General features: G+C 43.4%; 1 pseudogene; it reads left to right on the top strand.

The window, feature by feature from the left end:
- The first annotated feature begins 310 nt into the window (after window positions 1-310).
- Window positions 311-3,331, top strand: LOC149328115 (uncharacterized; annotated as a pseudogene).
- The last annotated feature ends 1,704 nt before the right edge of the window (window positions 3,332-5,035 follow it).

The following is a 5,035-nucleotide window of genomic DNA, read 5'->3' as shown; positions in this document are numbered from 1 at the left end:
AGTCAAACTGACAGTGAAAGCACTTGTTTGCGACCAAGGGGCGTCAAACATCAGCTTGTGTTATCAGCTGGGCGTGTCTGTTGACAGGCCTTTCTTTGAAAGAAGGGGTGAGCGGATATGTTTTATTGTTGACGTGCCCCATCTCATTAAAACTAATCGTAATTATGTACAAGCTCACAAGTTGCTAATTGCGGAAGAGGTTGTGGACTGGGCTTACATTGAGCGCCTGTACAATTTGTCCCACGAGTTGCGCTTGCGTTTAGCCCCAAAGCTGACCGAGCGGCACATTTTTCAAAAAACGTTTTCTAGTATGAAAGTAAGCAGAGCAGCACAAGTACTGAGTGCTTCAGTGAGTGTGGCCATTACGGCTTTAATATATGCAGAGGAGCTGCCCGCAGCAGCAATGGCTACAGCGCAGTTTTGCTAAAGAATGGATAACCTGTTTGATGCACTGAACAGCTCAACTCCTAAAACAATAGCGCAAAGATATCGCTATGCGATTAAAAGAGGTGATGACGAACTTGTTCACTGCCTTCCAGATCAACTTCACTGGATCAAAACATGGAAGTTTGCTGTCAAGCGTCTGCCACAAACAATCATAGGCTGGCAGATAACTATCCAGGCTGTTTTGCTTCTTTGGAGTGATCTTTCTCAAAATCATACTTTTTTGTACCTCCTCGCCCGTCGACTGCAGCAGGATTTGCTGGAGAATGTTTGGGCACATTAGGCAGAAGCAAGGCTGCAACATGAATCCGAATGTTTTCCAGTTTATCTCTGGTTTAAAGCATATTTGCATTCAGAAACTGTTTAAACTTTCTAAACAAGGTAATGGTGAGGAGGATAGCTGTGAACTTCTACTGGAATGTTCACCATTCCCTGTTAGCAGGGCAACTCTAGTTAATGTTGGGCAGGCTCCTGCTGACGACTTTCCGTCCTTGCAAGATGTTTCAGAGCTAGCCGCGGATATGCACTTTCATGTTATTGAGGATCTGTTGTCTATTACGTGGCAGGCTTCTTGGTAAACTATTTTGTTGGTAAAAATCCAAAGAATTGCATTTGCCCTCAGTTGTTGCAAGATGAAGACAATACATTGGGTGGTTCTCATTAATATTTTACGATGCTGATAGCATATGATGTACCAGGCAAAGTGTTTGGAAATTTAACTGTAGCATCGCAAAGGGCATGCACATTTGTGCAAGTACTTGAGACGCACTTTCTTGCTTTGGTTGAGGATACTGCACATCTAGAAAGGGTTTGTCATGTTTTGCTGCGACATCTCCAATGCATTGGGGATTTTCATGTTTGTTCTCTTGAGTGCCGGCAGAAGTTTGTGAAAATGTATTGTAGAATTCGTTTATGCTGGCATATGAGATTTGTGAACAGAAATTTAGACAAAGTTCGCTTTCAGTCGTCAGTTTCTGGTGTACAACTTGATAAATTTAAGGTTAAAGGTGCGTTGAAGCATACGGTGAACTTGGAACCAACGTGCCTCAACATAATCTTTCAGAGTACACAGGATGGAAGGTCAGCCCACAGGACTTGAAGGGTGGAGGGTACTGGATTTAAGTGCACAACCAATGTGCAAGCATCTACAGGATTGCTCTAGGTGCCGCCTAATTTATCGAGTGCATTCCGTGTGTTCCATAATGTTTTTACTCATAAGCGCTTTTTGTAGTGGCCCTCGTTGCTCTGCAGTTTGAAGAAATGAGCAGACGGTTGTCGTTTCACAACTCCTACTGCTTCCTGCTTTGCATTGAGTAGCACCGCCCGCTTGGTGCGCTGCAGTCAAATGGGCCGCAGGGCCCTATGGGAGTGTCCGCTCTTTACCAATATCTTTCTCTATGGGTAAGTACTGTATGTACAACTACATCTGGGGACGTGCGTAATTGTTTTTGTGTAGGTTAAGTTAACACGATCGTAACGAGGGGCCAGAGGGGCTTATTGGCTTTAGCTCGTAACCATCGTAACGGCGGGTCCATTTAGGGCTAGCAACGAGGATATGCGGTAGCAATGGCGTTACGCCGTCGTTCTTTGTTACGAATCTGTGCTGGTAGTGGCGGTTGTGTGTGGCAGCTCTGGCAGCCGAAGCACCCTGAGGTGCTTCGTGCAGGACGTGGCTACGCGAACTGCCGTTTAGCTGCTGCAAGGCACATCTGGGTTCCCGGTAATTGTTTTTTGTGCAGGTTGACTTCGTGTGACGAAAAGGCGGGAAGTTTCTGTCACCCCCCCCCCCCCCCCCCCCCCCGTTTGATGCAGTAAGTTTTACTGCTCTTTGTTGTACCCAGAGCCATATCGAAGTGCCACGGTTTGCGTCGTCTTGCAAAATTAATGAATCGATAGCTGCTTAATTGCTCTGTCGTATGGTCAATTGCAGCAATTGGTACTCAGACATCAAGCAACGAGTGTTATATCAGGATATTCTCTCCAGAGAAGGTGCCGTTTTGAGTGAATGCCTTTAATTGTAATCTGTATCGCGTACGCGAAGCCGGCCACATTACCTTCCTTGCTTTTCTCGTGATTACTCGAAAAGGCGGGAAATTTTAGCGGCTGAAATAGCCACCGGTCCGTAATTCACGCAGATGATTAAGTAGCCCGCCTTTTGATGCTGGATTCTCTTTTACCTCAATTGAAGTGTGATTTGCCACAGATATTTTCGATCAGTGTGTTGCGAGAACGAAGTGCCGCCTAACTGCTGCAAGGTACAACTTAGTCATCAACTAAATTTATAAGATAATTTTCTGCAGAGACGGATGTTTGGTGGGCACTTTAATCGTGCCCCCCAAACGTGGAGTGCAGATGCGGAAGGAACCACCTTTTTGTAATCCTTGAAATAAGATGTCTAACGCTTTGTTTTATCCTGGAAATCTCATTTGATTGTTCTTTCTACAGCCGTGGAAAGTCACACAGGTTGCGTCGACCCATTGCAAGGGCCAAGCACCGCCTAACTACAACAAGGTACATATCTGTAATCAGTCGATTCATTGCAGTTTATTTCTTCTCCGTTATGTGTGCCCTTGTTTTGCCCTGTTTTACATATGTTATACTGCCTTGCTTTCTTATGTTACTCCGTAAATGCAGGAAATGTGGGCTTTGAAAGCAGCCTCTCTTTCTATGTAGACCTCTGGCTGAGGCTAGAAAGTTTCGTTTTGCTTTTCGTTTTTGTAATTTGTAATTCAATGCTCAGCATTGCTGTGTGGATGTTTTTGAATGTACAAACATGAAGCAGACATTCTTGGTATGCTCATTAATTTTCATGTGGTCTTTGGCAGCTGCCATGACTGCTGTGCACAACTGCAGTGAATTCGTGGTTGAGACTGCCCTCAGGGATTGACTTCGCCATGCTCCTGCGAGGCATCGAGATGCATTTGGAAAGGTATTTCACTCAGTTTTCAAATGCTTCAAAATTTTCATTGTATATTATCATTTTGTTGCAAAATTTGTTCTATATTTTTGCATGGGCTGAAGTAGTGCAACTATTTCACATGGCGCGTGATATTTTCTGATAGAACTTTGGAAACATTTTAGTGCCTAGGCAAGGGAGCATTCAGCTGTTCTAACAAAAACTGAAAATGAGCAGAGCATGCAGTTCGCATGCGTGGGGCATACGCCAATCTGTTGCTATTGTGCTGATTTTATAGCAGTGAAGATTCCACTTTGAAGTTCTCGATAGTGTCCCATGAATTCTGTACTAGTGCAACTGTGATAACCAATTTTTATTGTCAGAACTTGGAGTCTCTTACCTAAGACTACAAAACGTTTGCCTCAACATGTAGAGAATCCGCCTTTTTACACTATAGTTAACGAGCTCGTTCTGCTTAAAATCCGGGAAACCCCTCCATCACTCTGGAAAAAATCTCAGAAATTTCAAATGAACGTAGGGGAGGGTTCAAATGTAGGTACAATTAGCGAGGAGGTTGCTCTTGGGGGTATTTCGTAAAATAAAGGTAATTCGTTAAATTCGTGTATTGCAGCTCAAACCCAGGGCCTTTGTGTGCCAGGTGGGCATGCAACACAAAGGCAATGATGTGCTGTCGGTTGAGCGCGTTACAGGAGCGACCAGCTAGCGGATGCGTTGTTTGATTATAGAGATTGTAAATCGATAATTTTAATCAATGGTGTGATTCAACATTGAAAATTGATCAATTCAGAAAGTGTCAACTTTTCACAGAGGACATCAGGGAAGGAGTAGGCTGTTATGATGTATGAAGTTTCCATCAGGTGTGCTTGCAGCTGGGGGTACTGTGGAGCGATGACATATCACATGAGGTATAAACAGTTAGTACGACTGGTCACTGGGGGAGCACTTGTGATGGCGTTCTTAGTGTCTACTAGTGTGGACGCTATCTTGTCTACTGTTAAGGTGAAGCTTAGCCATCACCCTAATTTTTCACATACCTCTTACTCTTATACCTGAAAATTTAAGTGCAGGAACATTCTGTTTAGGTGCAAGCATATGATTGCCTACATGTGTTGCGACAGTCCAGAAGGCAAGCCATTCAGCTTATTAGATGATTGCAGTGTCTGTCCCAACTGAAATACAGTTGCATTTAAGCGGGCAAATTGAAAACAAAAAAAGGTTTTATGTCATGACTGAGTTGATTTTGAAGCACAACTTTTGTGTAGTCTACTGCAGTCTTTTATGAGTTGGAGTGCCTACGTGACACATAACCATGTGGAAAATTTGTTTATTCACTTCAGCCAAACTGCCATTAAAAATAGCTGGCTTGTGAACTGGTGCGAGATATTTTGCCTGTTTCATTTTATAGTGAAGTCCAGAGATAAGGCATAAAATGAACAAGGGGCAAGCTGGAGGAGATGATAGTTGTTTGTGTCTGCTATAGCAGATTAAGGCTCCTTTTGGATTGGCTTGTTCGTTTTATGCTGTCGAAAATCTAATCTTCCCACACCTTCTTTCTACTGTAGTGCCACATAGATGTAAAGATTGTTTTGCGTTTTGTGTTTGTGATGTTTGGTGAATGGACATTCTGAAAAATTCGAAACCAGTGGTGGTGTGTTCTCGTTTTTTACTATTAAT

The sequence above is a fragment of the Amblyomma mixtum genome, chromosome 9 (assembly GCF_055824585.1).
Source record: "Amblyomma mixtum isolate Tamu chromosome 9, ASM5582458v1, whole genome shotgun sequence".
In the NCBI taxonomy this organism is placed as follows: domain Eukaryota; kingdom Metazoa; phylum Arthropoda; class Arachnida; order Ixodida; family Ixodidae; genus Amblyomma; species Amblyomma mixtum.
Note: the sequence above shows the minus strand (reverse complement) of the source record. Positions and strands in the feature narration are given on the sequence as shown.